The sequence below is a fragment of the Emydura macquarii genome, unplaced genomic scaffold (assembly GCF_026122565.2).
Source record: "Emydura macquarii macquarii isolate MOO-44397 ecotype Brisbane River unplaced genomic scaffold, CSIRO-AGI_Emac_v2 contig_1348, whole genome shotgun sequence".
Classification (NCBI taxonomy): Eukaryota; Metazoa; Chordata; order Testudines; family Chelidae; genus Emydura; species Emydura macquarii.
Genome location: NW_027131485.1, coordinates 14889886 through 14913871, shown reverse-complemented (window position 1 = coordinate 14913871; position 23986 = coordinate 14889886).

Genomic DNA, 23986 nt, shown 5'->3' with positions numbered 1-23986 from the left:
GTATTTTTTGCAAACACCTGACAAGAAAGAATACTTTGAATTCTTTATGCAGCTGAAAAAGAAAAAGTGAAAGCATATTAAATCCAAGCAGCAAAATTGGGCATTTTGTCATTTTTAATTGCTTGAATTCATAACCTAGTTTTGCTGAATAAAAACTGGATGTTACCGCTGACTCAAGCAATTTCTCCATTTTAGCATTTTCAAAAGAGCAACTTTTCACATTATTGCAAGACAAATTGGGAGAGGAAAAGACAAGTAGTATGTCTCGTATATTTACATTTAATATTTTTGACCATCAGAAAACTCCCTGTTCAGAAATCAAGTTTCTGTGAATGCAACTTGTGGTTAATTATGTAACACAAATAGTCTCCTATTTATACTAAACTCAGTTGAAGAAACTATATTGTGTTCTATTTTCAACGAACTTGAATGGTACATCACAGGCTATATAATTTAATATGGTTAAATGAAATCAAATGCTGAAAAGGCATTATGAAGATAAATGTAAAGAAGTGATTACATTCTACATACCAGTCCTCAAAGCAAACACACACACAATCAAAACTGAAGTTCACATTAAATAAAAGTATGGAATGCAAAATCTCCTGGAAGACAGCAGTTTTGCTACCACACTTATTGTCTCCATTTGTCTGTGAGACTCTTAAAAACCATGCAGAAGAAGGCTGGATCTTTTCTGAGTGAATACACTACACTTGAGCAAATATTCCTGATTATAAAATTAAACTTAACCCCCTTAAACATTTTCAAAATAAATGCTAAAAATTCCTCAGAGTGAAAGGACTTCATCAATAATTCATAGGTTTTTGTTAGCTAATGAATGCCATTTCAAATATCTCATTTCTCCAAAATATCAGTTTTCTCTCATCAAAATGTAATGCAAGGACTAGTAGATTTTAGGAGAGACGTGTGTATTATACAACTCCTTAGACCAGTCTGCACTTCTTACCCCCTACTGACCAACAAATGTTATTTACATTATGCAAATGAAGCATGCATCTATTACTACTCTGAAAACAGGTGGAATTATAGCATATGATATTTTTAGTAGTCTTATATTAAAAAAAGAGTACCTTTGAAAAGCAATTACTTATATTCCTGTGTATGTTATTGAACTTTTCTTAGTGTTGACCTCTGTAAATGCTACTGACGAGAAAACTTGATTTGTAATATACTTCAAAACACGATAAAAAGCAAGCTTTCAATATTGATTTCTAGATTAATTGCAGAACAAGCCCATTTGCTGCAAAATAATGAGACAAAACACCATGTCTTTTTTTTTTTTTTTTTTTTTTTTTTTTTAAAGGAACCTTTAAGGAAGTATTTCCTTCTAAATTAATATCCTTAAAAAGTTGCCATATTTCTTTTCTATAAGGTAAGTTCTAAACTGCATTTCTGGTCTTCAAAAATTTCATCTCAGCTACTGAAAAATAATCACACTAAAGCCATTGGCCTCTCTTAATAGTTCTAGAAGTACAATGTCTTCTGATGATATAATTTGTAGAAAAGTGACTGAAGCCTAATAGCCATCTAAATAAAGCAAAGTAGGCTGAAAGATTGCTTTGGTGGGCTGAAGTTAGCTTAAAAAGAATGCTCACTTAATATGATAACATCACAAAAAGTTTGGATAAGGTGTTTTCACTCGTGAAAAACTATACAATTTTTTCTCAGAATCACTTTCCGTGTTCTTTCTTACCTTCTGCCGCAACCACTTAAGAGCACGACTTGATCGTATTTCATTTCTCTCCCATTTCTGACCTTATATTTAGTTGACATTTTTTGTAATTTAATATTATTATAAAAATATTAATTGAGCTGTATTAATTTAAATGTAACAACAGTCATAGTGCAAGCCTCTAGCACTGTATACTTATTTTTTCTCTTGTACAATTAAGAACAAATACAATATTAATATTTATTTTATGGTAAAATGTGTAATTTTATAAGCAAAGCTGAACAGCTAAGTTAAATGAAACCATTACATAGAAAAATATTAAACATTCCTACTTTAAAGAAACCAATAAAATATTTTGTCTTATTTAATGTTATAAAAGCAGAAGAGAACACATTTTGGAAAAGAGTGATCCTTTTGCTCAACAGAATGAATTAAATTGTTTCATCCTTTCCACGATTTCACCAGTTGCAAATATTCATTCATGCAAAACAGAATGAAAAAAAGTTTTAAGATTACTTTTTCCAAACCTAAACATGACATTTTAAGCAGTTTAATTTAATCCTCTGTTTACACTACTAAGATATAGTGAGCATATAACATTTTTGAAGAGCAGTCTGATACTAATTTTAGCAAGAGAAGAATAATTCACTTAATCCTTCAATAGATATAAGATTATGTTCACATACTCAAACACTCACACACACACCCCAGCTCTCCCCCCTTTAAGGATCAAGCTAATAGTCCATTATTGCTGCTTTTTCAATTATTCATAAATGAAATCCATGAAAACAGCTACCAGTACTGCACTGATTATTGGGTGGAGGGGCAACACAGATTATGGAACAGCTGTAGAGAGTTTTGCAAGTCCAACTATCATACTCAAATGTATATCAATATTAAATGCAAATAATATAGTGTTAACCAACATACATGTTATGATAATGAAAGGAATAAAAATGTTTTTAGCAGAATTTTAAAAGTCATATTTAATAGAGAAGTGTTGCTTCATTTCTGAGATATGTTGGCACTCAAAATACCAGTATTTAATGGTACCAGAAATAAATTACTAACTTCCTACTTAATATTTAGTTAAGTTTCAATTACTTCTGTAACAAATTATATTCCTTTAATAGAGTATGTCCGAGAATGTAAAAAGACTATTTTAGGTCATTTTACCTACTGAAATATAGAACTGATTAAAATACCTGAAAAGTACCTTAAGGTACAGTATAACAAGCAATGGGATTTTATGTCACCTAAACTGAGATGTTTGCTATCAGACCCTGTGTAAAATACACAGTACACAACATTGCACTACATAACTGATCTGGAGGGGATACTAAGTTGTCTAAAATGTATGGCACACCTGGTCTGTGCATCTGAAAAGGATTTTTTTTTTTAAACATTTTATTTTTCCTGAATGTTGTTCCACATTTTGAAACCATTTTTTTAAAAGAAAGAAAATGTTCAAAGTAGTTCATGATAGCCCAGTTACTTTGTAACCGAACCAGGTTGCTAGCCATAAATCCAATCTTTTCTGAAACATGCATATTCTTTCAGCATATATTTTAGCAAAGTTAATTCAACTATATGTAAAGGTAGAAGAGTTTTAATTATAAAAAATATTGCCACACTCTATCCACAAATGCTCTAACATGTACACTATACAATTACATGGCATCAACTTTAAAAACATCAGGTCAAAAGTGCACCTGTTCTAACATGCTAATGTATTACCAATATGAAGTATTCAGGTACCTTAAACTTCTTAAAGATGTCACCTATTTGGTCAGTAATCCTGTAAAGTGTCTATTAAAAAGCATACTGCATCTTAGAAAATCATTCCTAATGAGATCCCTGCAGTATTTGATATAAATGCTAATATAATTCCCCTCAAAAGAAAGTTAAACATCTCTTTGAAGATGAAGTTCACACAAACTTCAGTCAGGCACAAAAGAGGCTGGACAATTAATCCCAACACATCTCAGTTTCTATAAGCACTGAATACGTGCATGCATCTAAACACACATACTGAGCCACAAATTATACATGCATAAACATAAGCACAGCCCTTTGGAGAGTTAGCCCTGTACACTTACATACCATATACCTTTTATAATATGAAAACCCATCAGTATGCTTCTAATTTTGCTCTTGGTTTTTATTCCATCAATTGCTCAAATCCCTATTCTAATCACACAGCTAGAAGCCACATGCAAACCCTAACCTCTCTGCATTAATGTTGAGAAACCACTGAAGGCAGCTACACAATAACAGCCGCCAAACATGTCAATTTGCCCCCCCCCCCCTACTCCCCCCGCCCTGCATCTCTGTCAATGGGTTTAATGCCTGTGCTCCACATCATTTGCAAAGGCTGTCTTTACCCTTTTTCCTCTCTCTCTCTCTCTCCCTTAAATTGTTTAAAACCTTCTTCTGCCTTACCTGAAGGGCATCTCCCACGACTGCAATTAACTGCCAAGATTTCATTGTCGGCTGCAAAGTGCCTCCTGTTTCCTCACCAGGAGAACACAAGAGAAGTAAGGGGAAACAGCAAACGGCACCCACGTGCTGGCAATATAAATGACTACAGACATCTGTCGTGATTGCTGCGTGTTTGCTCCGTTCTGCTTTTCTGCCTGCCTCACAATGCCTATATCAGGTCTAGATGCACCTATAGCTCCCAACCCCTGGAAAGAATAAAATAAAAAAGCACACAAAGAAAAGATACAAAAGAGGTACTGATGCAAGGCAAAACCAAACCTTTAAAGGTTGGCTTGGCAAGGATAATATTATGTATGCCCCCACAACCAATAGATGTATATTAGATATGCAATACGATAATACACCCCACCCCCAGGCTTCTACTAGAGCTATTGCCAGCCCTGTGTTGGTCCCACTCTCTCTCTCTACTGCACGTGTCCCCTTCCTTGTTCTTTCAAGCATTAAATATGTACCACATGACAGAATAGGGCACCTTGCACAGTCCTCTGAGTCCACACTTGACAACCAATTTTAACTCACGAGCAATGGAATGTCTGAAGTGAAGGCACTTCCAATTACTTACGCTATGCCTATATTATTCAGAATGTCTATTGGACAATATTTATGACTTCCAATATGCTATTCTATATATATTGATACAAGAGGAAAAAGCCATTTTGCATCTTTCCTCCTTTTTTCCTTCAGTATCTTTGATAGGCTTCACGCAATGGAATTGCTCTGGTTTATTTGTATATAAGGGCAGTTTTATGCAGGCTTAGCACAAACACCCAAACCCTTCTCTCCCCACCCCCCACAAAATAAATAAATAAACAACGAAATAAATAAATAAAATAGCCAACTTATGGAACCTTTACACTGGATGTGTATAGCTTACATTACCCAGTAAAAAGTTTGGCACTGTGCTAAAGTTTAGATGTTTTTATTTATTATTAAACATTTTGCTGAAATATTGCATAATGGTGGCTACAAGGTAAAATTCTGAATTTGCTAGAAAATGACAAGACTGTGGAGATATTTTAAAATATAAAAATATCATGGGAAATTGATAGCAAATCCTAGACATCTGCAGTTGGAGAGGAAAACAATTAATGAACAGTTTGAGGGAGAGGAAAGGAAATATATTTCTTAGTTAGGTTGTGTGTAAAAAACAATGATTTTCTTAAGCAAGTTTATTTTACACAGTTTCCAGAAAACAAATTTTCTTTTTCCAAGTAGACAACTGAATTGATAAAATCTGAACATTTAAAAAAACATTTTTTAAAAAAGGCATATAATGACATACTGTAGAATACACAATGATAATAGCACTTTGGTAATACTATGATGGAGTATGTCTTGGGCATTTTTAGAGGAAGTAGCTAATTATGTACAATATATTAGCATAATGCATAGATACACAGTTTTTGAAAAATAATGAAGTACTAGTACAGCATCTTAACATTTATCACAGTTCCACAAACAAAAGGGTGACTATATATTTTTTTCTTTTTGCCTATGCAGACCAAACTAAGAATTTGCATCCATCTTTGTCAAACCAGTGAAAAATTAAATCAGGTTTTCTAATAAAACAGAAAATATGTAAAACAACAACAATACTACAGATTCTGAATTTACAGTCGTCTTTTGAGAAAGTTTACTATAAAAGTGACACTCAACCCTTTTCAGGGGCTGTATAAGAGGGAAGAGAGATATTTTAGCTATGACATAAATTTGTCTCTCTCTTTATTTAACCACACTTTGCAATGGTTTTGTACATAACTTAGTGCAGCTGCATGGACTAGGTGACTGAACACTGGGCTAAATAACCAAAAACTAGGGTTCTAATCCTAGGTCTGACACTGATTTGCTGCATGGCTTTGACCAAACTACTCAACTTCTAATACATCTTCCTATCCCTGTAGAAACACCATTTATTATTTACATCAGCAAGGTATTTGGAGTCAGGTTTTTGGTTCCATTTATTTATTTATTTGTCCATTCATTCAAGCCACGTTTTTTACTTTAACCATTTCTGATACTAAGCTCAGAATTACATTAGAGACAATAACAACAATACAAGAGCCATTAAGTTTACAAAAATACTATAACCAGACCAAAGTCATTCAGAGTCAAAGCATACATGAAAACTACCATAAACTCTGTCCCATTATTTCTAGGCATTGCAGCACATATAATCAGAAGACAAAATCTCATTTTCAGTTCGTTTACTTTGTGCATTTCACACATCTGTATAAAGTCACTTTCACTATTTTCCCTACATTGTCAGCCAATTTTGTCTTCCATTTGTGTTTCTCCCACGCCCACACCTAGCAACAACGGAGACAGTTGTACAAAAAAAGTAAATTTAAAATAGTAAAAAACTGGCAAAGGTATTTAAGGGCAGATGTGGGTCCTGAAACTACTTGAGTGATTTGTAGTCCAATACTCCTGGAAGTCCCTTCCCTAAACTATGAGTGTTTGCAATTTAAAAAACAGTTAACAGAAGATCAACTCAATTTTTTCCTGTTTTTGATTGATCAGATATTTTAGCACATTTAGCCACTCTCCGTGGATACATGATGCATTTCTAGAACAGCAGCACCTTTACCATGTCCAGGGCATGTACTTAAAGTTGTCTGTCAGGTTGCTCAAGGAAAACTTGGTGGTCTGTATGCATGCAAATCAGGTGGTACTCATGAGGATAAATGTCCATTTCAAAATCCTAGAGACCAAATTGTGCTCTTGCTTGTCTGTGGAGTTTTGGGGCATTTTTATGGGGATTTGACTGCAGTCCCAGAGCAGAGGTGTCATGAAGTATTCTGTCTGACAAAGCAGATGCTTTATGGGGAACTGGGGGAGAGAGAGGGGCACTGTATGCAGCATCACTTATGTCCCTAACTGAAATGTGTACTGTGCAATCCTCCTGTGCCTAACATCTTGGTCCCAGCAAGCACAAGGAACATGTACCCAGTGCAGCTGGCCGTGCTCATTTGGCTACGGAGTTCTGTCCAGGAAAAAATGTCCAGTTCTCTAGCCCTCTGGTTCTATATCATGGCTTTCTCCCAAACTGGTATGCTTTCAGGGGTGTTGAGGGGAGGGGCCCTTTGTAGTATGCCTGCAGGAGCAGCCGTTGTTTAGCCCTACAACTGCATAACAATTGGCACAGCAGTCTTTGGTTACTGTAAGCATTGCCTGGTTTCTGAGGTTCAAATTTTGGTTTCATAGATTTGCTTGGGATATTTACATGAGATCGTTGGGATGATGTTTATCAAAATTTAAGTAAGCAACCATATGAAAGAAAAATAAATCTGGACACAATCCATCTCTCACCCCCATCTCCCTTCACCAAGAACTGGATAGAGCACTGGACTGGGACTCAGGAAACCTAGGTTCTGTTCCCATCTCTACCACTGGCCTAATCGGTGACCTTGGGCATGTCACTTCCCCTCTATTTGCCTCAATTTCCCCATCTTTAAAATGGGGATAATGATTCTGACCTTCATTGTTAAGTATGAGATCTACTGATGAAAAGTGCTATATAGGAGCTTGGAATTAGAGTATGGACTCTATTCAATGTAAGAGCTAACTGCTTGCATTCCTTCCCCTAGAAATTAGCACAATTTCTACTAGTAGGTTTCCCACCCTATTAAGAGAAATTATTTTATTTTAAAATATCACCAACAAAAGACAACCTATCTAAAGTATAGTTTTCTAGTGCAGCCACTATTAGATGCATCATTACTGAAAGCTAACATTTCTGGAAATCTTTAGCATGCAGTTGCTTTTTAGTGTAAATTACTTGATTAGGGTCTCCATCCAAAAGAAAATAGTAAAAAGCAATGTAATTGTTGAAGGAAAATGTTGATTACCCTTTCCAATAGAAGTTGTGGTAAAGACCTTGAAAGCAGTACTCAAAATATAATGTAATCCTGCATCTGTACAGCCTTGAAAACATTTTCTATGTGCGAAAGTGGTTTAGTTTGCAGCACATTTACGTATTGAACACACGGGGGCTCTGCATACCTAACAAATTAGTGCCTAAATGATTTCTTTCTACATGTCATCTAATGATTCAGTAGTATTACAGAAGGTGAACCTAATGAAGCATATTTAGAGGGAAAAGTATCATGAGATTTATGATAAATATGCTGTGGCAATATTCCTAAATGGATTACGATTGCTGTGTGTGGGTCTAGGGTAGATGACTGACATACTAAGAAACACAACAATAATCATAGATCACATTCTTAACAATGCATTCAGAGCTCAAGGAGACCTATATGTGAGGACTCATGATTTTAGATTGCTACTAAATTATAAACATTATTTAAACAAGTCTGTTGAAAAGAATATACTATAAAAACATATCAAATCCTGCTACTTCTACCAGAATTTAAGAGTTCACACTCATAGGTCCTGATCCTGCACACAAACACAACTTTACACTGGAATTAATCCCATGAATACAAGTACTTACAAAAATAAGGTTTTTGTAGGGTCAGGTTCATAGGAACACTGCTTTCCTGACCCTACAAAACCCTTATTTTTGTAAGTACTTGTATTCATGGGATTAATCCCAGTGTAAAGTTGCTAACATTTGTGTGTACATTGAAAGGCATACTGTATTTTATACAACAATAATCCTTGATTCTTTTTCAAGTCCATATCTTAGTTCTTGTTACAGATTGATATTAACCTTTCAAAAATATTGTTTTGTTCTGCAGATTTCACATACCACAATTTAGAGGAAATAAAGGCATTGCAAAAAAAAAAAAAAAAAAAAAGAAGAAAACTCTCACCCTGAAAAGTTACAGAATTCAAATCAAAGTATATATAACCTAAGAGGATTGGGTAGCTGCCCATTTTATCTTAATTGCTTTTTAAACTAAAATCAATGCAAAATTAGCTGAACAACAGATTGCTACCAATTGTGGATTTGCGTTAAGTGGCTGCCAACAAGAATAAAATATGTCAAGTATAAGAATTTGCAGTGTTTAGGCATCTGTTTTCTTATACCAAATAACTCACAAGTAACACATATAGCATTTGTAAAGTTCACTATATCCCGCCAAAACTGCTCAGCTCCACCTGCAACCAGTCATTTATTGTTTTTTATTTAAAAGCAGCATACTTAACTTTAAGTTGCTAATCACTTTCCAGTAATCAGAGTATTTTCATGTCAATTACACATAAATCATACGGAACTACAGCAGCCCACAAAAAAGTCACTTTTATTCTGCAAATCATCAAAAAGTGTGTAGTTTTGCATGTTTTATTGTAGAATTCACTACAAAAATAGATAAGCTACAAAATACATAACACATATGCTATTTTATATCAAAAATGTTCCTAAGCATTTATCTGCATATTAACTTTCTCATTGGATATGCAAATCAAAGGTTCTTCTGCAATAAAGGCAGGGTATAGGAAAGAGGAATATTCATATTAGAATTAGACTATAATGTAACTGAAATGTTATAGATCTGGTAAATAGGGTCCTCCAGACCCTCATGCAAAACCTTTCATAGATAGATACAAATATATAAAATGTAAACTATGCTTTATGAAACAAAAAATATAGAGTTGGGCCAGAATGAAAATTCAGATATGAAATGTGGTGTGATTTCTGAGATCCAAAAAAGTCAGGAGATCCTAGATCTCAGAGGTTATGACTACATGGCTGCAGATGTTGTTGTTTAATATCAGGTACACTGTATTAGTACAATTAGACATTCAAACAAGCAACAATTTTCTATGGAAGTGTTTGTTACAGGGACCTTGAATTTTTGCAGCAAGGCACTTCATTGTACAGTTACACACATATTTACAATAATCCTGAAGTACTTAAACAATTAACACAAAATTAAGTTACTAAGGCAAATAATAGTTCAGAAATAATGTTTCAAATGTCTTCACCATTAGCAAGCATTTCTAGTTTGGAGCAATGACTATAATAATATTTTTTAAAGATTATAATGTACTTCCTTTCAACCTAATCTAAAACTGCAAGAACATTCATTTCTATACAAACTGAAATTAACTATATTGTTTCAGTGTTTGCTAGATTCAATAACTTATTTTCAGGGTTCTAAACACAGAGTATTTCCCCACTTTGCGCCCATGTGCTTTGTACTGGAACTGTATGATACTGAAACGAACACTTCTACTATTGTGGGTGCTACTTAATCTTTATGACATTGCTGAAAGTCATTGTAACACAATAACATTTTGACTAAAAGGATGATAGTACCTGCAAGGTCAAAGAAGAAAGAGTTTACTGTATCATAAGCAGTGGACATGGAGCCAGAGGGTCCATGTTCCCAGGTGGTACTGTTAGTGACCAGACACCAGGAAAACAGAGAATGTCGGGAGCTTAGGTTTAATAAAGTTCCACTTGTTCAACTTAGCCTGCATTCAGATGCATAGATTGCAAGGCCAGATGGGACCATTGTGATCATCTAGGCTGATCTCCTATATAACATAGGCCATAGAATTGCCACTAAATAATTCCTAGATCAGATGTATTAGGAAAAAAATATCCTATCCTTATTTAAAAGTTGTCAGTGATGGAGAATCAACCACAACCCTGGTAAATTCTTCCAATGGCTAATTTACTCTTACTGTTAAAATTTTACACCTTATTTCCAATCTGAGTGTGTCTAGCTTCAAACTCATAGAATCACGGAAATGTAGGGCAGTAAGGGACTTCAAGAGGTCATCAAGTCCAGCCTCCTCACTTAAGTAGGACTAAATAAACCTAGACCATCCCTGACAGGTGTTTGTTCAATCTGTTCTTACAAACCTCCAATAATGGGGATTCCATAACCACACCTTAACTACCCTTATAGTTGGAAAGTTTTTCTTAATAGCTAACCTAAATCTCCCTTGCTGAAGATTAAGTTCATTACTCTTTGGTCTACCTTCAGTGGCCATGGAGAACAATTGATCACAAACTTTTTTATAACAGCCCTTAACATTTTTGAAGACTGCTATCAGATCTGTGTCCCCCTCTTCCTCCTGCCCCGCCATGTCTTTTCTCAAAACTAAACTTGCCCAGTTCTTTTTAACTTTTTCTCACAGGTCAGGTTTTCTAAACCTTTTATCATTTTTGTTGTGCTCCTTTGGGCTGTCTTCAACTTTTCCACACCTTTCCTAAATTATAGTACCCAGAATTGGACACGGTGCTCTAGGTGAAGTCTTACCAGTGCTGAGTAGACCAGGACTATTACCTCCTGTGTTTTACATACAACATTCCAGTTACTACACACCAGCATGGAATTAGCCTTTTTTGCAACTGCACCACATTGTTGATTCTCATTTAATTTGTGATTCACAATGATCCCCAGATCCTTTTCACCAGTACCACCACCTAGCTAGTATTCCCCATTTTGTAGTTGTGCATTTGATTTTTCCTTCTTAAATGTAGTACTTTGTTCTTGTCTTGAATTTCATCCTGTTAACTTCAGACCAATTCACTAATTTGTCCAGGTCATTCTGAATTCTAATCCTGTCCTCTGAAGTGCTTACAACCCCTCCCAACTTGGTACCATCCACTTCCAGCCATTGGATCATGTTATACCTTTCTCCACTAGATTGAAGAACCCATTATCAAATATTTGTTTGCCATGTAGGTACTTACTGACTGTAATCAAGTCATCCCTTAACATTCTCTTTGTTATACTAAAGAGATTGAGCTCCTTGTGTATATCATTATAAGGCATGTTTTCTAATCCTTTAATCATTCTCATGGCTCTGATCTGAACCTTCTCTAGTTTAACAACATCCTATGGACACTAAAACTAGATACAATATTCCAACAGCTGTTGCATCAGTGCCAAATACAGAGGTAAAATAATCTTTCATTTGCTGCTCAAGATCCCCATTAATGTATTCAAGGATTGCATTAGCCCTCTTGGCCATAGCGTCTCCCAGGGAGCTCATGTTCTGCTGATTATCCACCACAACTCCCAAATTTTTTTCATAGTCACTGCTTCCCAGGATGTAGTCCCTCATCCTCACTCTTTGCAAATGAAATATGGTGGCAGAGTCTGAGCTGTAAGTTCTCTGAAGTGCAGCAACTGGCAGTGAGAGCCAAAGAACTCAGTCTGAAGCTTCCCAGAGCCCTGGATTTTGCAGATAAAAACCTAGCCCAGTCATGGACCCGATGGAATGAGGAGTTCAAGCTGTACACAGATCTAGCCATGAAGGATGATGACAACAGTGAAAAAGTAAAGCAATTATTTTACCTTATTGTGGAACATGAAAGAGAACTCTGCACCACACTGAAGCTCAATGTTTCCTCAAGCCTCACAAAATTTTGGGGAGTCATGGGGACCTATTTCATTCCAAAGCTGAATGAAACTGTGGAGGGATACAGGTCTTTCACTAGACACTAGTCTGAAGGAGAGGAGATAGACCCCTATGGTACTGCCTTACACACACTGGCTGCTATGTGTAATTTTGGGGACTGACAGACTCCCTGATTTGGGACAGGATAGTCTGTAGCACTTGGGATCTTTACCTGCAGGTGTGGCTGTTCCAGGAACATGACCTCACGTTAGACAGATGCTTAGATCTGGGGCTTGTAGCAGAAGTCTCAAGAGAAAGGGTGAAACCGAAGAAGCACAACACCCCCTGAAGTATATGCCATGAGACAACAGAAAAGATGACAGGTTCCATACTCATAGTGAGATGCAATTAATGTGAGAGACATCATGCGCAGGAAGAGAATTGCCCTGTGCTAAGTCAAGGAATGTGGCAAGATGAACCATTCTGGACAGTGTGTGGAAGAGCAGAAAAAGGTCTCAAAGATTTAGTCAGACTTGTACAAGAAGAGAAGGGCACATCAGACAGCATTGATGACATTGTGACTCTCTCCTTGAGTCAGAGCATAATAAGGTTCAGGTTTTTGGGACAAAAAAGCCACAAGGGACAATACCCATCTTTATGCATGCAACAATGTTAATAGGGAAACACCCTGTGTGCTTTCGGGTGGATAGAAGTGCCTCCTGTAATGTATTGAAACACACACATTACAAAGAGCAGCCACAATCTAATGACATATAGTCAGAGCATAATGCAGCTGGCAGGAAAATGTGGCTTCACAGCAATAACCAGAACAATAGCAGACAATACCAACTGAAGTTTGTGGTGGTGGATGGAAAGCACCACACACCCCTCTTATGCAGCCATACAAGCCATGGATCTGATCAAGCTGCAACATCTGAATTTTATAGCTGCAGCAGAAGAAGCAAAAGGGGGAGTCCATGGACAGCAGAGCCAATATGAAAAACATATGGGGGAGGTTTCCACAGGTGACAGGTGCCTTGAAGGAAAGTTGCACCTGGAAGCAGATCTCAAAGTGGAATCTGAGTATTTATCACTAAGGTAAATTCCAATGGCACTATGTAATCCAGTACACAAGGATCTTAAAAAGTCGGCAGAGCAAGGGTGTCATAGCACCCGTAAAGGCCAGTACAGTCTGTGCAAGCAGCACGGTGGTGGTAAAGAAGCCATCAGACAAATTAAGCATCTGTAAAGACACAAAGCAACTGAACTGGACACTGAAAAGATGTTACTATCTACTGCCCAGAATTGATGACATCTTGCCAGAACTCTTTCTATGGAATTTGTTTTGTTTTCTGAATATGTTATGTGACATGAAATGAAATATTTCCATCAAAAGTACCTGGTGTCATCCAAGTTCCTATATTCCCATTTCATCACCAAATCAATAAATACACCACTTTAACTACCATATTTTGGGTCATATTTTCAAAGCAAGGCAAATACAACTGCACAAAATGCACCCTCCACCCCTGCAATCAACAGGGGAGGAATCTTGAATGGACTGCTGCAGAAGTACACAGTGCTGGGGGCAGGTGAATACAAGAGTACATGCATGGCAGGAAGGGGGATCCTCAGGCCTATTTAAACTCACCCAGTACATTTGAAAAGCCTTTTTTGCTCCAGAGAGCTATTTTGACCTCTCTTCCCTTTATTGCAGTGCTGGTGCTGTGTTATTTAGGATGCTGCAGGTCCAACTGATTGCCAGTTCCGGAATTGGAAAGGAACTTTTCTCATTGGACCAAAGTGGCAAGAAGTCTGGTGGGTTTTTTCACCTTCCTTCAGCATAAGTTTCATATTAGGAAAAGTAAGTTTGTTTCATTTGTTGTAAATTGCAGACAGTGTCTGGAGTGGATATGGATAAAAGGTACCAACTCACAGAGGTAAAGGACACTTGGGATTTCATTGAAATTGTTCTTGCCTGTGGAACAAGTGGGAGACTCTTGGGAACCTTTCCACTTTTACACACAAGGGACAGACACAGGGGGTGGAGAGGATTCGAAAGTGAGCTGAGTTCTAGGGTGGGTCTCAGAGAGTCTACCCCAAGTTACTGGTAGTATGGTAAGAGATCTGAAAGCCACACTAAATCCTTTTAAATGCCTGGGATATGAAAGCATGGGATGACTTTCCCCAGAGTTAAATAAATAAAGTTGGAGCCTCACATGTAAAATCCATTCCATAAGTCCATCATGCACTTGCCTGCATGTCCTGATAATGTTTGTGCACACCAGACTTACATACATGTACAAATACCCAATCCACATGTTCAAATCAAGTATATGTGGACAGTTAGATCTCTTATCGGTAAGGATACGATTTGGTCATGTTGCTCACAGATTCTGTGACTTTCTGGGACCTCTGTAACTTCTGGGGCAGGGCTGAAGCAGCTGTCAGCCCAGGGGCCACAGTTGAACAGCTGACTGGTTGGCCTGGAGGCCTCTGAACAGCTGACCACCTGGCTGGCTGGCCTCAGGGCCACTGAACATTTGACCAGCAGTCAGCCCGTGCCACACATCAGCTGTCTGGCCAGCCTGGGGCCGTGAACAGCTGGTTGACAGCCAGCATGCTGGAGCAGCTGCAAGCCCATGCAGCTCTGTTTTTCCCCCTCCCCCAGGGTATTTTTAGTAGAAGTCAGGGATGGGTCACGGCTGCCGTGAATTTTTGTTTATTGCCTGTGACCCATCCCTGACTTCTACTAAAAATACCTGTGACAGAATCTTAACCTTACTCTTCAGACACACACAAGAATGTATACCTGATTTCTGCATGCTGTCACAGACGGAAAAGTTCCATGGAATTTAATTAGGATGAAAACAATAGGATCCTACATAAATTGATCTGTTCTATAGGTTTTTTGAGCCATCCCATAGAGTTCTGCAGTAAGGATACAATTCTCATCTAAATTGTTTAAAATCATTACACATGTACAGGGAGAAAGGATTTTTCTAAATTAAATTCTATAGAACTTTATTCATAAGGATTTACATGCAAAAGTTAGACACATGCAAATGTGCAATTCCATTCATCTAACACTGATAACACCTATAATTCATTATTTTGTTACAATGCACTGAGGATTACCAGATAAAAGCTCTGACTTGAATATATCGTGTTTGAGACTAATTATATGTAAAATATTAGCACAGGTATTGTCATTTCCTTTTACCTGATCTTAGTTTTGCTAGTTCAGTAATATGCAATCACCGTGTAAATGTCCAGATCTTATAAATGGCTCAGACGAGGGTCAACAGTATGGAAAAAGACAGAATGTTACTGACTCTATAAATTCTTGGTTTTGAAGTTCTATTCAACTACCAAGATAGAAATATTCCCATACTTAATAGTACTGCTTTAAGAAGCAAGTAAATATAGTTTATTGTTTAGAAAATTGAGAATGTTTGTTATTGTAGTAAGGACAATTATGTTCAGTGAGATTTACTGTAAATTAGAGATGAATTCAGGGAAACATTAAAATGCACTAGCGAAGACAACAAGGAACCTTCCACTACCTTTAGCACTTGTATTTTTCCAATATTAAGAGAATAATATTTCTAAACAAAATCTGAAAGAATATAAAATGCCTAATTTGTAATGTAGGTCAGTTACAGGATTATTTGTCAGATGACTAGACATGTTTTCACATTAATTTTAATCATACTTTTTAACGATACTGTTCTCCCTTTATGTATAAGTAATACTTAATATTTTAGTTTACTTAATTATACTATATAGCATCTTTTAGACCAATCTATATATACATTTCTAGATACAAATGTTCAGGATAAAATAGTTTTTATTATTTTTCTCTGTATGTGTTACAAACAAACTTTTGTGGACTTGCTGTTGCTAAATTTGGCAATTTCCACTGGGTTTGATACTGATGAAAATGTAAGGGAAATCTGCGGTAATACAGCACATAACTCTCTCATTAACATTTTAACAAAATACCTCATGGATTTGCATAAAGTTTTCAGAGATTCATCACAGAATTCAGATGAGAATGTTTAAAATGAGAATTTCCCTTGGCTTTACTCCAGCTCCAGCTCTCCTCAGAGAGCGTCACTGTAAACAGTTCATAACAAAGCATAATTAAATGCACTGAACAACTAAAATATACATATAATTACCCAAAAAGCTTATAAGCTCATATAATCATATATTCTTGTACCAGTTGCAGATTTTTTTGTAGAAATTATCTTATGACGGAGGTAATTGGATACAACTTTCCCAAATTTCATTTAATCTGAAGATATTCAGACAGAATTTATAAGACCCGGATTATACAAAGCATAACATATATAGTATAATATTCATATATCAGACAAAAAAACCCTCACAAATGCTAAGAAAACCTAAGCCCCTAAGGTCGCAAAACTCTGGATGTTTGTAATACACTCAAAACTCTAAGGAAACCAAACAGGATAATCCCTACTATATGTAACCAACAATTCGGTAAAATACACTATATTAAAAATATTTTAAAAAAATTAGTGGATTATTTGTGTGTCCCCGCTGGTTCTAATTTAGGAATATAAACTGATTGCACAGATTCTTTTTCTTTTTTAATGAACTCTCTAGTACCTTATGAAGTAACTCATATAGTAATGTGTTGTACAAATAATTATTTAAATTTATGCAAAGTACCTATTAATATCAGGGCAAGGCAACATGTCATTGCCTCAGTGTTCCATTATATCAGTCACTACATACAGGGATATGCATAATGGCCTGTTCATGCTGCTCTAATAAAGATTTCTATCTGATTTTTTCATTGTAAAACTTGATATACGCAAGACAGATTTCTGATCTACTTTGAAATTCTGCATTCTTGTTTGTAAGACAGCGGTTATTTTTGGGGGGTTTTGTGTTTAAACAAACAAAATTTTGAAACACAAAATTTTGTTTTAAAATAGAATTAAAAAGGTCTTGCTTTTTTCTTTAGCTTTTGTTTAAAAATTTGGATTTGGTATAAAATCATTCTGACAGAATCTAATTTATTTCAAATAAACCAGTATAAAAAAAGCTACTGCACATCCACAATATTTGTATGAGGTATAGGTTATGTTAATAATTTATAAAATTATGTATAGGTTATGTTAATAATTATAACATACACCGAAAAGTTACAAATATGTTCCAGTCACAATAAACAGTATAGATTTTCTATTCCTCAATGATTTATTTTCCTTTAACTTCAACAAAATAACCAGTGAAGTCAGTATCAAATATTAATAATGAAATCAAACTAATAAAAGGGAACAAAAACACTACTTATCTATACATTTAATATTTTAATAGTAGTTAAATTAATTTTAATAGAAACTTTCTCTCTCTCTCTCTCTCTCTCTCTCTCTCTCTCCACATCCCTAATAAAGAATTAACTGAAATGGAACTTAATAAGAAATGCAAGCCATAAATCTTTACAGGTCTACACATGGGAGGAATACTTTTATACGTGTGAATAACTCCCAAGTTTTGCACATGCAGAAATGTTTGCAAAATCAGAGCCTTAGACTGTGAGTTCCTCAGGGCAGCCATTGCTTCTGTTTTAAGTCTTTTACAGCACACAGCATAATGTTGAGATTAAGAATAATATGACTACTTTTTTTTGAACAATTTCAAATATGAGATTCAGAACACAATGCTAAAGCCAGAAATTTTCAAGTTAAGGCTGAAAGTCTCTCTTTATTGAGACAGGTATTGCTGATTTCCACCCACAGAAAGATGTTATAAAAAGAATGTCAGCCTTTTAAAAACAAACAACAAAAAATGCAAGAGAAAAACCTCAAGCTTAAGACTTATTAGACAGCTGATATGTCACTTGCAAATACAGTATTTCTCTTTTCTTTGTATCCTCCATTTCAGAATGGATTGCCTAAACTTTACTTTGGTTAAAATCTCCCAGAAGGATAATTTTCACATTTTCCTTTTAGATATCAGGTCTACAATACCGGAAGTTTTTTTTTAAATATAATGTCATTCCAGGCCGCCCAGTACAGCGTAGGATCTTAACAAATAATATTATTTTTAAAATTATTTAAATACAAAAGCCAAAAGCACCAAATATCTTTTAAATTTTGAGGCCCAAAATGCTAAAATCAAAATCATATTCCCTTCTGTGTCTTAGATACCTGCTGTAAATACACGAACTCTACTTAAGTTGTGATATGATATACTTAGAATAATAAATGTATAAGAAAGGTAGCAGTTTCCATATAATAGGATATAGGATAACTTACATCTAACTGAATCCATGGATTTGGGCTATATTGTATGATGTTAGCTTGCATTCGGGGCAAGTTTATTCAATAAGGATTTGACTCTGCTACTCTTACTCATAAGAAATAGTAGCTCTCCATGAGCTGTCCCACTGAAACATATGTGACTACTCACAGAGTAAGGTAAAACATGAATAGGGGTCACTGAATCGAGCACTAAATTAATTGCTAGACTTTTCACTTCAGGAGCAATTCTCAAACTAAAATCATGTTTATTTCTTGTTTGTTTAGTACTTGGAAAAGTAAAATTTAGTAATGGGCAAAAATTGGAGCTTAAAAACTTTGCTGGAGGTTGCATGGTTTCATTTTGTTTGTCTGTTTGTTTAAGATAGAATGGGAAATAAGGGCTTGTTTTTCAGAGTTTCTGAACAACTGTAAGCCCCACTGAGATGAGTTGCAGTTGCTGGTACTCATCAATTCTGAAAATCAGGTGTCTGGATCTTAACAGCCCTTAGTTTGGGTTTTGAAAAACCAAACCTGATGAGGTTTTGGGGGAAAAAGTTTACCCCATTAAAGAGGTGGGTCCAAACCAAAATGTTTTATCTGAACCCCTATGCTATGGTTCTGATATTTTGGATAAAATGGAACAGAGATCTGAACAGCCCAGGGTTTAATTTTGGAATTTAAAATCCTGTCTGATAAGGTTTTTCAAAACTAAAACTGGAACTTCACCCTCCTCAGCCACCTTCTTTTAAAAATATGTGTACTGTAACTTCAGAACTGAGATTATTTTAACATTTTCTCAATGGTCAATCAACATCAGAAAATACTACATGCTATTGTCCCCTGTCCCAACATTGTCCTTTAGCTTAAATAGCTCTTCTCCTTCCCTGGTGTTAAACCGTTTGATATATTTATAAAGACCAATCATATCCCCTCAAGAACAATTGGAAATTAGAGGCTGGAAATTAGAAGAAGTTTTCTGCCCATTGGAGGAGTGAAATTCTAGAACCTCCTTCCCATGAGAGCAGTAGGGACAAACAATCTAACAAGTTTTAAGATAGAGCTTTAAGGTTTATGAATGGGATTATATGACAGGGTTTGGACTAGACTGGACTGGATGACCCAGGAGAATCCTCTTTCTAGCCCCGTGTTCCTATTTCTCATCCTCCAAAATAGTTCTAAAATAGGCTGACATGAGAACATAACATGATAGACAACAGTACTAGGGAGATTTTAAATGCCCAGGACTGCAAACTGTAAAATACTAATAAATGTAACAGATAAACACTAAATTTCAATATATATTGGCGTTCCTGATAACAGTACTAGGGTGAACTGACACTCTGGTGATTGATAAAACTGTTACTATTGGGTTGAGAATACACTCTAATAGAAAATAAAATATCTTAAACAAGTGCCTTTTACAAATCCAAGTAGCGCAATAATGCCTTTCCTTAATTCACAGTTCACCAGATCTACATATGATTTACTAGAGCAAGTGAAAACTCATCCAGTCACATTCAAAACAAAGCACTGAATAACTGAGAACAGTGAAGACCGTTGCTCTAAAGCAGTGTTTCTCAATTAAATTTGGCCACGGAACCCTTTTGAACTCCATAAATAATCGCGGAACCCCCCAAACTCTTAACAGTCTTCAAATGGCGAAATAAGCAAAGGTCAGCGTTTCTTACTTAAATTACACTTACACTGGATACCCTCCGCCGGAAAATCCGAGACATCTTCCCCTTTTTGGCGGCGTGGAGAACAGCTGCTCTCGGCGGCAGAGAACAGCTGATCAGCGGCGCGGAGAACAGCTGATCAGCGGCGCGGAGAACAGCTGATCAGCGGCGCGGAGAACAGCTGCTCTTGGCGGCACGGAGAACAGCTGCTCGCGGAACCCTAACAGTGTTCCCGCGGAACCCTGGGTTCCGCGGAACACCAATTGAGAAACACTGCTCTAAAGCATGTATTCAAGGGTGGCATGTACTATGAAATGTATGGTATTAGCTCCTGCAAAGATGAATAGATGTTATGAAGAGCTGGCAGTATTTAGAGTACTTACTGGTTTATTCTGACTATTACTGAATAAAGAACTAAACAAAGATGGTGCTAAAGGAAAGATATTCCTTTAAATTCAGGGAAGTGATGTATTATTGATCCATACGCACCCTTTCTTCCCATACATGCCCTCACTCCAAGCTCCATCTCTCAATTCCATACAATATATATTTCCCCCGTAGGGTCAGATTTGTTTTTTAAATACTCAATTACCAACACCACTTTCTTGTAAATCCTAACAGCTAATAAGTGCCCCTTGTTCCTCCTGATCTGTGATTTGTACAGAAATTATTTTCCTTTCCTGACACCACATAGTTCTCATGCAATTCTGACTATTGTCTGAGACCCTTGACAGTGCACTAGCCCCTTTTCTTCAGCAGCCTATATTTCCTTTCTTCAGAGAATGCTATCCACAACTTTTTACATCGTTTAATAATTTGTGGCAGGAGGTCTACAGTGGTAGCCATAAACTTTACCTTCACACTACACTGCATTTCTTATACTGTTAGCAACATGCTCTCTGCATTGTGCTCAAACTAACAACCCCATCTTTCTTAAGGAATCTCAGCATGTCACTTGTTCAGATGTATGGAGCCTAAATGGGGCCCTGATCTACCAAAATTTGAGGTCTCCCAAAACACAATAGGCCTCTCTGGATTCCTTGATCCTACTTCCCTAAACCAGCTCCCTGACATACCAATTTTTTTTTTTAAGTAGTTAACCTGACATCACCAATACTTGCTAATATTCATGGTAGACCTGGTCAGAATTTCAAGATTTGGTGAAACTCTGTCAAAATTTCAAATAAAAAACAATAGTTCCAAAACCAGAAAACCAACTGAGCAAACACACACTTGAGAAATATGCCAACAACATTTATTATTTGATTTAATTGTTTTTATTGTTTTGTTCAAGTGTTTCAACAAGCCCTAATCCAACGCTCTCTCAATAGCACAGCGCTGATTATGGGACCACCTGTAAGCACAAGTTTGAAGAGACTTTTGATATGCTTCTTTAGATAAGGAAGCTTGGAAGCCATGTGATGGTTTCACATTCTGTTAATTTTCTTAGTTTCAAATAGTGCAGAGGGCCAGGCTGAATATCCAGGCAAATTTGGTTCACTAACTATCATATTCCAAGCATCTTACATTAGTCTCTCTTCTGTGGAAAACAAAATCATATTCCTATTTAAAGCTATTGAATACAGTTCTGTATTGCGTGTGATCAAACATGAAGAAACCTCAAGACAATAGTCCGGATAACGTCACATTCATTTCAATTGAATGAATATGCAGGACGTCAGCATATGGGTATGAAATGTCCCACCAAGAAGAAAGATTATACAGAAATGAGATTTCCAAAATAATTCACAATAAAAGTACAGGTACACTGCATACTACTTTCCGCTGTATGTAGAATACATACATGGGTGGCCCTCCTAGCGTAGGTATAAATAGCAGCGTAGATGGTGAGGCATGGCTTTGATGGGTAGAGTGAAGACATGCCTGAAGCCTGTGGGTACGTATTGGACTATATAGCCACACAGCTCTCTGCTCACCCAAACAGTGCCTTCCCCATCTATAGTGCTATGTTTAGCAGTGTAGTGTACGGCCGCCTCCCTGCTGCAGGGTAAAACTGTGGCAATAGACAAGACCCCAGTAGCACAAGTCCCACTGAAAATTTCACCATTCTCCTTATCCCCCACAAGTACATTTTACAAAGACTGCTGCACTGTAGCCCAAAACATATACGGACATTTTGGACATGTATGAGATTAAGCAATCTGAAAGCAGAATATGTACAATGTTAATTGTTGTAATCTTTATGAGAAAAGGTGTTTGTTTAGGTGAAGGAGGGAAATGGTATTGACATTCTTTCTTCATAATGGATTCAACTTTACTTGTAATTTTTTTTCTAAAATAGCACAAGTAGCAATTTTCTTGGGAAGATGCCACACTCAGCAGTGCCTGTTATCTGGAGTGTATGTTATACACAGGAACCCTAGTTTTCCTTGATAAAAGAAACCGAAAATTCTCTGATAAAAAAATAAAATCGAATCCATATTTTTCCATGATTAAAATGAAACGTTGAACTTTAGTGTCCCTAGCCACAAAACATATAGATATCAGTTGAACACAATGTTTTATTGATATACAGTGGAATCTCATTTATCCAAGCCTCCATTGTCCGGCTTGCCATATTAATCAAATCACCAGCCACCCAGGGATGACCGCCTGAGCCCCCACCTCATCTTAAAATAAGGGATAAAAAGCTCTTTGCCAATTCTCCTGATTACCCCAATTTTTTATTTTCCATCTGGCCCAGTCCCAATTAGATTGGATAACGGAGTTCCACTGTGTATTTAAAGTGCATTAAAAAATCAACCACAAGAGGGAGAAGTTGTGTGTTCTGAATAAGTGACACTGGTACCTTCAGTAAAATTAATTAATTAATTAATTAATTAAAAAAATTAAAAAATTAATTAATTAATTAATAGTTAATATGTGTGTTTATTTTTTCACAAAATGAGCTGGTGGAGAGGATATTGTAAGGTGAAAGAAGAACCCAAGAAGGAATGCAGATCTCCTCAGATCAGATGTTGGAGCAGGAGGATATTGAAGAAAGAGGAAAGGCTTATTATTTTTATAACAAATTTGAATTTTTTAATTGTACATTTAGAAATGAATTAAACATTGCAGAATGCCTAATTTCAATGTGATGATATAAAATGACAAATACACGTAGTAAATTTTAAGAAAATGAAGCAAAATATTAATACCACAGAATCAGGATTTTGGATGTGGAAGTGGGTCATGAGAGGATTAGTATCTTGTTAAATGATTCACACTTCAAAAAAGTTTGAAAACCCTTGCACTGCATAACTTCGTAAACCAAATAGTGTTTAATACCACTTACAGGGAGGTGAGTATAACATATCTGGATTATGAATTATTTGGAAGGTATAAAAGTGCCACAGAATTATTTTATTTGTTACACAAATTTTCAACACCTATCATTTCATTCCCTAGAGCTGCTCTCTGAAATCTCAGGATGCAGGTGTGAATGACAGGTTTGAAACTGTTTTAGGAAATGTTGCATAACGAGTTAAACTGCCATGCAAATATTACATCATGGCATGTCCACAGATATCCTAGTGATGATTTATAGGTGTCATTTTAGAATGCCA